The sequence below is a fragment of the Helianthus annuus genome, chromosome 2, assembly GCF_002127325.2.
Source record: "Helianthus annuus cultivar XRQ/B chromosome 2, HanXRQr2.0-SUNRISE, whole genome shotgun sequence".
NCBI classification, from domain to species: domain Eukaryota; kingdom Viridiplantae; phylum Streptophyta; class Magnoliopsida; order Asterales; family Asteraceae; genus Helianthus; species Helianthus annuus.
The window spans coordinates 62,088,372-62,101,326 of NC_035434.2; the positions used below are offsets into that span (position 1 = coordinate 62,088,372).

The 12,955-nt window shown below is 36.9% G+C and overlaps 1 long non-coding RNA gene across 1 annotated transcript; it reads left to right on the forward strand.

Moving 5' to 3' along the window:
* The first annotated feature begins 6,199 nt into the window (after positions 1–6,199).
* Positions 6,200–9,283, forward strand: LOC110918702. The gene is made up of 6 exons (XR_004881643.1): positions 6,200–6,844; positions 7,245–7,485; positions 8,377–8,433; positions 8,550–8,629; positions 8,809–8,901; positions 9,073–9,283. It is a non-coding gene; the product is annotated as an uncharacterized LOC110918702 (long non-coding RNA).
* Positions 9,284–12,955: the final 3,672 nt, after the last annotated feature.

Below are 12,955 nucleotides of genomic sequence, written 5' to 3' on the forward strand. Positions count from 1 at the left end.
TGATTGTGCTGATATGAAACATAAATGTGATGAATTGAAACGTGAATCTGAAATGATTCATAGTCACAATCAGAGTTTGGTTATTGAACTGTCAAAGTGCAAAGAGGCAAATATGGCTTTAGTTAGAAACGAAAAGGAATTTAAATCTGTAATTGAAACCTTAAAGAAAAGTGTTTCCGAAGTGAACAAAGTTGTTTATCATAAACAAGTTAGTATTAACGATTACATTAACATCGTTGAGGAAACCAAAAAGGAACTAGCCATTGCCAAATGCGAGCATGATGCTATCAAGCAAAAATTGGAGAGTTATTCTAACTCCCGATTTGTGCTCGATCACATAATTGACGTTCAACAACTAAAAGGGAATGTGAAAGGCGTAGGCTATAAGGCGTGTCCACCCACTTTGAGACACAACTATACCAAAATACCCGATGAAGAGGATATGCCTCGGTATGAACCCAGTGTGCCTCTTGATTATGAGGAAGTTACTACTGGCCTAGGGTTCAAACCGGACATTTCATCGGAGGGCTCATCTGATAACAAAGAAAAGTCATCATATGCTTCAAATCAAAGTCCTCCAACCATTGAGGACTATGATTCTTCAGATGATGAATCAGATGTAAGTGACCAGGATGAATCACTTGATGAGGCGAAAGGAGTAGAAATTCCAATTGAGAATCATATTCTGTGTGATCCTCCTACTCCTACTGTGCAACCTGTTGCCAAGCAAGTGATAGATCCTGTCAAGAATGTCAAGGATGACAAAGAATGTGTGTTTGCTGTTAAGAGCAATAACGTGTTGTATACTTTGGTCGGTGATGCTAAAATTTATTCGGACAATGATTTTCCAATTAAAAATGTCAATCCATCTTTGATTGATAAAGTTTTTGAAGACAACATGAATAAATTTTTGGGAAAGACCATCCCCGGAGTTGTGGTAACACAATGTCATCCAATTCCAAAAGCTGAAATCAGGAAACAATTCGGAAATCAAAAATCACCTACAAAGCAACAACCTATTGCTGCTAAGGGCAAACAACCAGTTCAACGAGCTCAAAGGCCTAACGTTTCTAAATCAAAATGTGAAACAAAAGGAGCTCGTTATCAGAAGAAAAACAGTAATGTCAAATTTGTAGCATCAAAGGGTACGGATAAAATTGAGACTTTTGAAAACAAATCAAACACCGATTTTGTACAACAAGTCAAGATTTTGAAACGTAATAGTGATAACAATTACACCCAACACACAAACGGGTGTGATGAAAGGGAAAGTACCTCAGGTTCTACAGGTTCGACATCTGCTAGTCGATCAAATTCTCCTAAGCTGTAAAAATCGACTTTGAAGTCCACACCGGGTGGATATCCAGTTTGGGAGAGCACTCAGATTCCTTGCAATGCATGAAACAGTTGCAGGATACGGTTTTGAATTTCTAATCTCTCCTATACTTGTCGATATTTAAGCTGCTTTATGAATTTTTATTATCTAGTACAACACTCTTTGGCCTGACACGTTGATCTCAAATATCACCTCACACGTGATTGTTTCACTATGAAACTCGTCAATGTTGTCTTGGTCCGCACCGCTTACCGACATGCAAACTGATTTTTCCAAAATTCGATAAATCATTTCTGATTCAAAATTAATTTTGGTAAACGGCATTGAGGTAAAACATGAGTTAACCGACATCGGGAAATCGTTTTTATAAATACCTTTGTGTCTTTTAAATTTTATCTTAGTTTGTTGATTTTAGGGGGAGTAAATCCAAATTTGAAAAATCCAAAAACATCGAAAAATTTAAAAACACAAAAACAATAGAAAAACAAAAATGAGTTTCCTGGCGAGAAAAAGAGAAAATGATAGTACATCAGTGGTCTGTCGAAACCTCTTCAAACTGAACTTAAAATGAAAAATGTTAAGCAACTCTAAATAAGATGTATCGGTAGGCTCACAATCATTTTAAAGTGTGCAGGGCGATATAAATCTTAAATCGACTTCAAGTCAGGTGGGAACCATTCATTGGCATATGGTCTTGGTACCGAAATTTCGTTTGATTGATTGCCGAGGTTCTGAGATATTCGGTCTTTATGCTGCTTATCATCTGGGTATCATGGTTGTATCTTTTACCAAAAAAAAAACGGGGACGCAAGTCTAGATCGTCCATGATACCATACATACGTGTACATATTGCATTCGACCTCAATAATTGATCAACAATCACATGTCCCTCAAATAAGTGATAATCTATCACATTTATCCGGGAGTCAAGTTCGTCTCTCTGCTGTACGAAAGTACTGACCTGTTCACGGACTTGCTCATGTGCCCTCATGCATCGAAAATCAAGTTCCTCATCAATAAGTGATTCTATCACATAGGGCTTGTTTTCAATCAAAATAAGTGAGTTTCTCACATCTTTTATACGGTCAAACAGATGATAATCGGTATACTCACCGGTAAGATGAACTCTCGTGCATACCTTGATACGGGAATGTGTCATGTGTGGATGAACACCGGTCGGTAAGTATAAATCATACCTTAACGTATCCCCTCGCCATGATTACATCTGATAAGTTGAGCTTATGTGGACAACAATACCGATAATTGTTATAGGATGCTTATCTAAATGTTAACTAATTGAACAACAAGAGCATTTTGACATGACCGTACACTGATATGATTCTCTTACCCTCGAAACTCACAAAAAGAATGTCTGTAAATATTTGCTTACTGTTTTCAGTTTCTGCATCTTTGTATATATTTATTTATTGTTTTCCGTCTTTACATTTGAAAAATGAAAAATACCAAAAAGATTTTAGGTGTGTTTTAATATAAAACTTATAAAAGCCAAAAAGATTTTGCTTCTAGTTTATTTTTGATTGACCGATGTTGGAACTCGAGTCTATCCTACCCAAAATCCTGATCGAAAGCCGGAAAACAATTGCATCTTCATAAACTGTTGAAGTTAACAAGTTTTGAAAGTTAAAGGATTAAAATTGATCATTTTCTAAACTTTCAAACTATTGTCGGTAGGTAGTTGATTGAGATTTGATCTCACATATGTCGTTTGTTTATTGAAACTATATTCCAAGCGGTTGTTCTCATTATGCGTTTAGATTTATTGCATGTGCAGATGCTAAAGGCGAGGAGAACATGTTCGAGGACAAGCTTCGGAATGAAGACACGACGTGAAGGCACTCAAAAGATAAAGATGATCGAGTTGCCGTTGACCCTTCATCAACACCACAAGGATCTGAAGAATTGACAAGTCAAAAGATTCACGAGCATGACTCAAAGGAGAGTTCATTCTAAGGGGGAGTTTGTTAACTCACTTCCTAAATGAAATGGGGAGTTTGTTGATACACTTTCTTCTTACGAAGCGTGAAGACTTTGAAGATCCTCCGACATGAAAGACACAGAAGACGAACTATCACAGAAGACGAACCATCTCGAGTAGCGTCCAAGGGGGAGTTTGTTGATACACTTTGTGTGGACGCGACTCGGCTCGGTTCGACCCGGCTCGGTTCGACTTGGTTTCGACACGGTTAGGTCCGGCTCAAGCCCGTCGTCACGACATTCCTCCGTCGTGCGCCCAGAGTTCGACACGCGAAGCACGGAAAGTCGTGGCCTTTCCCGCCGACACGTCACCATGACATCACCTTAGTGATGTCATGATGATGTCATTAGTGTTGAAAGTTTGCAACTCTTCTGTTTCGTCGAACGAAACACATGCGGGCCGAAATCTATTTTGGGCTTTGATTTCAATTTGGGCTACATACCAACGACGAAACAAGACTAAATTAGAAATGGTTGTCGACGAAACACTTCTGTTTCGTCGGCTTTGAGTGTTTCACCGAGAGTTAGTTGTGTTTCGTCATTGTCTATGTCTCAGTTTAGTATAAATAGCTCTCATTGTTTCTGTGTGAAACTTGGATGTGAGACGAGAGCTGTGTGAGACTTTGAGAGAGAGTCATTAAACATTGTTTGTATATGTTTGTATCGTTCTCATCCCTAATCAATAGATATTGAATCTTTTGGTTACGCGTGTTCTTATTTCACACTTTGTTTGGTTTGCACCGTCATGGGGATTCCGCACCCGTTACCGTGTTTGTGATAAACAAGGTTAGGTTTACGTTATCGATCCACCGGAAAAACGGGACCTACAGTTATTCCCATTCACTAATAAAACTAATCAAGGCCACAACAGTACCAAAAATCGGGTTTAATGCGCACCAACAACATTAATGCTACTACCTAAACACCACACCAAACTCTCATCGTTGCACCCACTCAAAACTCGATGGTTATTCACCATCATTACGTTCACAACAGCAAAACATACTATATATCCTCATGCGAAAACTTACCTGGACCGATTTCATGCAAGATCATGTCTCATATAACCAGGTCCATCATCGTGCATCATGTTCACCATCACCCCCACGCTACATCAACACATCGTCATCATCCTCCCCATGACCAATCCAACACTCGGGCATTAATAATCCCTCACGTCACCATTACGAGCTTTTGAATGTATGTGGACTACAAAAGCGGCAAGGAAGTGACCTCCCTCACAACCGAGTTTGAACCCTAAACGGGTTTTATACGCTCTTTATCATGTCTCGTGACCTATAATGACACATACACGCTTTTTCTTTGTTGCCAACCAAACAATGCCGAACTCGAGCTCCTATACCATACGTAATTAAGGAACAAGAAAGGTACCGGGATACTCGAAGCGAGAGTGACCATCGGTTTCTATGTTCAACCAAGACGAGCACTAAAAACCTAGAATGCTTGGGTGATGGTTACGAGACCCGGATCAAAACGAGTTCACCTTCTCCACTCATTTACCGAAGCCAAGAAACAATGATGATCCCGACAATGAAATTGTTGCACCGAAACCGAAACCATGGCTGGGACCGTATATACTTCTAGCACTTTCATCGCGCGTTGCTGGAAGACTTCAAGTCGAAAACCTTTGAACTAATGGGGACATAGCCATCGGTAGCTCTTGTCGTTCTAGCGTGCGACCAAGGAAACCAAAGATGGGGTGGAGTCGGCGAAAGAAAAATGATGGTAGGGTTTTTCCTCTTTCTTTTTATATGTAGTAGATATTGATTGAAAATTACGTAAAGTCCCCTCAATTCTCATTAAAGTTGTGATACAGTCACAAATGTCGTTAATTTCTCTACTTAGACAATGGCCCTCCGATTCTCATCCATATTTCTAAAACAATACCAAAGTTATTAGGTAACAAGATTTCATACTCTAGTCCCTTGAATTTCAAAAGGTTCTCAAAGTAAATCCATAATGTTTAATTCTTTTTTTACATTTACAAAATAGAAACGCGCTCTATACCCAAAATTTATACTACAACAAATCACCGAATTTCAGGGCGTTACAAGTCTCACTACTAGAAAATACACATATATCTTGACATACGAACAATGACACACGCTCATTTCATGACATTCAGAAGTGTATGTCAAGAAAAAAATGTCATGCTTTACAAAATTCAATAAATTTATGACACATTCTTTTGCGTGTCATCTTTTTAGTGTCATTAATAAAAAACAAGACCATTTTATGACATTTCAAAACGTGTGTCAAGAAAATAATGTCAAGGTTTACAAAATTCAACAAATTTATGACACTCTTTTTTGTGTGTCGTCGTTTTAGCGTCATAAAAAAGAAACAAGATCATTTTATGACATTCGAAAACGTGTGTCAAGAAAAAAATGTCATGGTTTACAAAATTCAACAAATTTACGACACTCTTTTTATGTGTCATCTTTTTAGCGTCATAAAAATTATTATATTTTCTAAATTAAAAGTACTAGTGAAATCCCTCACGCGTTGCGGCGAAAATTCGATCGGTCGTTACAATAATGGTGTGACACTGGCACTCGGTATAACAACCTAAAGATATATGACCAAAATGATGTCTACACATATTTTACATCATTTAAAAACAATATGGGTAATGCAGAACCGATGTTGGAATCGATTCGTTTCGTCAAACGCAAACATATAAAAAAATGTGGTTAAAGCTTAAATTTACTTTTCAGTCTACACAACTTTATTGTACACCACTCAAGTTTACGTGTATCAGTGAAGGTGTAAAAAGAATATAGACAAATTTGATCTCTCATTAGTATTTCTTTTATCATTTCTAAAGTGGGTTTGCAGGTAAATTCAGAACCATTTTGTAACCATAGAAAACCTTGGATGCTGCTTCATCATCTTCTTCTTCTTGGCTAACATCAAGCATCTCTTCTGTTTTTTATATCATTCTCAGCCTTAACAAACAGAAAGCCGTAGAGAAGATGGAGATTCAAAGATACTGGAAGTTCATTCTATGCTAAAGTCATCTCCAATGGTCGGTCTTGGTTTTTATTTGCAAACCCGAAAAACCGAACCGTAAAATACCCGATACCCAGAATTATACATAGGTCCGGTAATCAGTTATGGTTTTTGAATGTTTTTCGGTCTCGGGTCGGTTCGGGTTTAGTCCGGGTCGGGTTAACTCATTTGCTTAGCCCTAGCCAGATGTCATCTCCTCATTTTTTCCCTCTTCCTATTTTGTCTTCTTAAAATGCTCCTCCACTCCCACTCAAATTTTCTAAAAATTTTGAAGTTCCCTCCTAAATCTTTCCATTCCGTCTTTATCCCCACTCATTTGTAGTTCCCTCTTCATAACCCTATCAATTCACCTCCCGTCCTCCCGAGATGATATCCACAACGAACCATCACCGACATGAACCAACCAAACCCCCATCACACCAACGCGAACCAGCATCACCACCACCGGATCTCTCTCATACCACCATGACACCACCACAGGTACCACTAATTGCGATTTCTTTGTGTAGTTGTTGTTTTTTTGTTTTCTACAATAACATGGTTTTAGGGTTTTTATTTTCCAAATATGCTCGAAATTAGCTACTACAACATATATTTTGGAATTCATGTTATGTTGCAATAATTTGTCATTTATTTGGGGTTTGTTTGGATGTTCTGCAAAAGTGATAGTTATATGTCATTGATTTGGAGGTGTTTGGATGTACCGTAAAAGGGTTTATTTTTTTGGTGAAAGGATCAAATTTGTATTTTTTTTTTTTTGGTGAAAGGATTCAATCCTCACTTCAGACCTGGACAAGTATTTTTTTCTCTTCCATCAACATTGCTTCCAGCACATTTAGGTTTTCGACTAATGTTGATTTTGGTTGAAAATTTTGGGCAGATGTGTTGTTGATGGTGTATATCATCCTACGAGGGTTTCAAATGGTTCTGATAGATGAAACACTTGGAATACAACTTCTGATGTACCAGTTATCATTAAAATTCATTATAATTTTTGGAAAAATTGTATTAGTGTGTTTCTTTGCCAGGTGCTCCGAAGTCTCACACCACTCTCACTTCTATAGATCAGGATTGCTGCTTCTTTTATGCTCTATTGGTTTTACCGTACTTTAGCTATTATGGTAATTGATTCCCCTTATATTTAATTACTAATTTTACATGGTTAGAATTTAGTTTGTTTGCAATGTAAGTTCTCTAGTGGCTTTCACTGTCCAGGACCTTCATGTGACACATTATATCACTAAATAAGATTCTTTTTTATATATTAGGCATTCTGCTGCATATATGTCGAGTTAAAGAAATATTTGTAGACGGTTCAATTTTTTCATTTTTTAAAACATGTAGTTTGTCTAAGTAAGCATTACTTTATGATTCCCAATCTTCTTTTATATTGCATACAGTCTTCATGTTGTGATTACTTGTAGTCTTTATTTACAGTGTTCATCAGTTGATGAAAATACTTATTGCACACTACTTTAATACAATCATACACTACTTTTAACCAAAAGTTATGTTTTAATTTATAACTAACAATATAAAGGGTGATATTGAGATTAAGGGAAGAGATATTGAGATCAACAACAAAGTTGGCTGGAAGCTAGAAGTGGAAAGTCTTGAACTTGGATCCTTAAAAGTCTTGCAAATGTTTAGTTGGAACCTAAGAATAGAAAATAAATTAACTTCTTGATAGAAAAGGAAGAGTCTCGTAGAGGAAAAAACAAAAATTATAATTCAAATGTTAGAAAAATGTTAAACGTGTTAGCGGGTCAACTCGTTTAGTAAACATGTCAACCTGAACATAGCTCGTTTGTCAAACGGGTCAACCCGAACACGACTTGTTTTATTAAAGTTGAGATCATTAAATATCATTTCAAATGCTCATTAGGTACATTTGCAAGCATAATCCTAATCATGTATATCATAATATATAATCTATAATTATCGCCGTGTGGTCAACGCTTTGTTCTAAGTTAACTAGCATTAATGTAATGTCTTATTTTTTATTTTGGCAGGGGAATGAGCTTCATAGCCAGGGAATGTTTAACGAGGCACTAGAAAAGTATTTACGGGTTTGGACTTTAACTTCTTTTTCAAGTTGTTTTTGATATACATATTTGGTTTCATTTATAAGTTTGCAATGCTAACTAGTAAAAAATTGTTATGTTTTCTGGGACTTCACTGTTAGGTACTGGTAACTGATGCAAGAAATGTTAAAGCTCTTTGTAGGAGAGAGGCGAGACATGTAAAAGTTTAGGGCAACTTGAAGTGAGTTTTCTTTTTTAAATTGTGTTAGCTAAGTTGTTATTACATCTATCAATCTGTTGGAAATAATGGAATATAGAAATCATTAGAATGCGTGTCCGGCTTGACAAGAGTTCTTGATTTTTCTCCTGATAACTTGTTTTTCTTTATGTTTTGAAATTACAAATTGAAATAAATAACAGGAAATTTATGATATGAGACCTGGATAGCATGGATAGGCCTATGCTTTAAAGAATTTCTATGTTTGGATCTTGGTTTGCTTTAATGCCCCTCAGGTTAGTCTTGAAATTAAATATCGAAACAAATTCTTAAATTTATAGATTCTGCCACATGCTTTTGTTCTTCTTTAAGAAATCTCTTTATCCTTGAAATTAAATATTCAAACAAATGTTGTCTCAGATTTAAATTCTGATTTTTAAGCTTAACATATTTAATTGTTGTCTCAGGTTGGTGAAGAACATAGGAATACTTCGCTGCAATATGGATGGCATTCATGAAGAATGGTCGAGTTATGCGGCGGCAACTATTATTTTTATATGACAAATTGTATTTTAAGTGTTGATGAATGTATTGACAAGCAATATATTTGCTAATGTTAAAATGTTTGTAGTATAAATGATAAATGATTATGCAATTGGTTTTTTTGATATCTATATATATATATATTTTACTAATAAATGCTTTTTTATTAATAAGTACATTTTTATTAATAAATGTATTTTATCTATATATGTATTCAAGGTATATTAATAATTCTACATAAAATATATATATATATTTTTTAAAAACAGTTAAAAGCATGACACGTAAATAAATGTCATAAATATGTGTCAAAAAAGAGTGTCATAAACACGTTATTAAAAAGTGTCATAAAATGTGTGTCATAAATGCGTGTCATGAACGTGTGTCATAATTGTGTGTCAATAAAGTGTGTCATAAATGTGTTATAAAAACATGACACACAAATGCATGTCATGTTAATTTTATGACTCCTCAATCAACGACTCGCTTTTGCGTGTCATAATTACCGTTTTATGACGCACAATGCGCGTCAAGAAACGTGTATTTTCTAGTAGTGTCTCCTCTCCTTACAATAGGATTCGTCCTCGAATCCTGCTGTGTAAATATATACTGAGAGTTTGGTTTCAGAATCCATCATGCTTCCATTGCATCTTCACCTATTTAATGACTTTAAATCGTAGCCACATTTTCTTCTGGTTAAATTTGACAACGAAATCTACAATAAGACCTAACCCCATCTGTTAGGCATATCCTTGGATAAAGCATGTGAAGTGGAGAACAAACAACACTAAATTCACACGGTAAATCTGATCTCTGAGTCATCGCCTTATAACTACATAAGCTTTTGGCCCGTAAGAGCTGCTTACATAAAAGCTTTGTGCTTAACCAGCTTTTTAGTTGTTTCCAAATCTACTTTCAACTATTGATGATTCTGTCTAGTAGAATCCCAACAAAAAGGAGTCATACACTTCTGCCCATACAACATCTAATGAGTAGCATTCAAAAACTAGTAGGGTAACTAATGTCAAAAGAAACTCTACCAATACCAGTTATCCATTCTCACTTTAAGACTTCAAGAACTTGGATGGTCCCTTGAAGTGACCATCTACTTGTGGACGATGGGTTGTGCTAACAAGAAGGTTAAACCTCAACCCCTGATGTAATTTCTTCCACATTATATAGTGAAACATGTATCCTCCACAAAGATGATAGATACCGACACAACGTGCCTAGAAACAATTGTAGGTTCCGTTTTTTCCAGTGGATCGATAACGTAAACCTATCCTTGTTTATTACAAACACGGTAACGGGTGCGGAATCCCCGTGACGGTGCAAACCAAACAAAGTGTAAAATAAGAACACGTAACCAAAAGATTCAATATCTATTGATTAGGGATGAGTACAACCTGAAACATATACAAACAATGTTTACAGAGTTTCACTAAGTCTCACAGGTCTCTCATCTGTTTCACACAGAAACAATGAGGGGTATTTATACTAAAAACAGACACAGACATGACGAAACGCATAAAGGACACGACGAAACACTAAAGTCGACGAAACACACCTTGTTTCGTCGACATACATATAAATCATTCTTGTTTCGTCGACATGTAGTCTGGCCCAACACATAGTCAAAGTCCAACTTCAAGTTACGGCCCAAGTGAAAGTTGAAGCCAAGAAGTATGTATGTTCGGTCAAAGCTTTTCTGTTGACAACTTTCATTCAATTCAACATAGGACAAAGGTTGTGACATCATCATGACATCACTAAGGTGATGTCATGGTGATGTGTTTGCGGGAAAGGTTTGCGGCGCTCCGTGCTTTGCGTGTCGAACTCTGGGGCGCACGACGGAGGAATGTCGTGACGTCGGGCTTGAGCCGGACCTAACCGAGTCGAAACCAACTCGAACCGAGCCGAGTCGAACCGAGCCGAGTCGCGTCCACACAAAGTGTATCAACAAACTCCCCCTTGGACGCTACTCGTGATGGTTCGTCTTCTGTGTTGGTTCGTCTTCTGTGTCTTTCATGTCGGAGGATCTTCAAAGTCTTCACGCTTCGTAAGAAGAAAGTGCATCAACAAACTCCCCATTTCATTTAGGAAGTGTGTTAACAAACTCCCCCTTAGAATGAACTCTCCTTTGAGTTATGCTCATGAATCTTTCGATCGTTAATTCTTCAGATCCTTGTGGTGTTGATGAGTGGTCATTGGCAACTCGATCATCTTTATCTTTTGAGTGCCTTCACGTCGTGTCTTCATTCCGAAGCTTGTCATCGAACATGTTCTCCTCGCCTTTAGCATCTGCACATGCAAGAAATCTAAACGCATAATGAGAACAACTGCTTGGAATATAGTTTCTATAAACAAACGACACATGTGTGACCATTTTACGATCAACTACCGACCGACAACAGTTTGAAAGTTTAGAAAATGATCAACTTTAATCTTTTAACTTTCAAAACTTGTTAACTTCGAACATTTATGAAGATGCAATTGTTTTCAGGCTTAAAATCATGATTTTGGGTAGGATAGACTCGAGTTCCAACATCGGTCAATCAAAAATAAACTAGAAATAAAATCTTTTTGACTTTTATAAAGTTTATATTAAAACACACCTAAAATCTTTTTGGAATTTTTCATTTGTCAAATGTAAAGACGGAAAACAATAAATAAATATATACAGAGATGCAGAGACGAAAAGCAGTAAATAAATATTTACAGACATTCTTTTTGCGAGTTTCGAGGGTAAGAGAATCATATCAGTGTACGGTCATTCCAAAACTCTCTTTTTGTTCAATTAGTTAACGTTTAGATAAGCATCCTATAACGATTATCGGTATTGTTGTCCACATAAGCTCAACAAATCAGATGTAGTCATGGCGAGGGGATACGATTAGGTGTGATTTATACTTACCGACCGGTGTTCATCCACACACGACACATTCCCATATCAAGGTATGCACGAGGGTTCATCTTACCGGTGAGTATACCGATTATCATCTATTTGACCGTATATGATGTGAGATTCTCACTTATTTTGATTGAAAACAAGCCCTATGTGATAGAATCACTTATTGATGAGGAACTTGATTTTTGATGCATGAGGGCACAGGAGCAAGTCCGTGAACAGGTCAGTACTTTCGTACAGCAGAGATACGAACTTGACTCCCGGATAAATGTGATATTTTATCACTTATTTGTTTGGACATGTGATTGTTTATCACTTATTGAGGTCGAATGCAATATGTACACGTATGTATGGTATCATGGAAGATCTAGAATTGCGTCCCCGTTATTTTTCGGTAACAGATACAACCATGATACCCAGATGATAAGCAGCATAAAGACCGAATATCTTAGAACCTCGGCAATCTCTCAAACGAAATTTCGGTACTAAGACCATATGCCAATGAATGGTTCCCACCTGGTCTTCAGTCGATTTAAGGTTTATATCACCCTGCACACTTTAAAATGATTGTGAGCCTACCGATACATCTTATATTGTTGGGATTGAACCCTAACAGAGGAACAGATAATGTAAAGCCAAAACCGGATCCCATCAGTGGACTTCAAATAAGCAGCAGTTTACTCTAATCTCTCCCCTTGACAGTGGTTATCTAACAACTGATAATCTTAAGTGCTGCTCAACTACAACAACTGATAAACCAAACTCTGATGATTACCTAACAACTGCTAAAGACAAACTCTGTTGCTCTATCTACTGCTGTTTCCTAAGTGCTGCTGAAGACTCAAGCACTGCCCTCTCAAAGACTGATCACCTTTGAAGAAAGCATTGAAGACTCAACA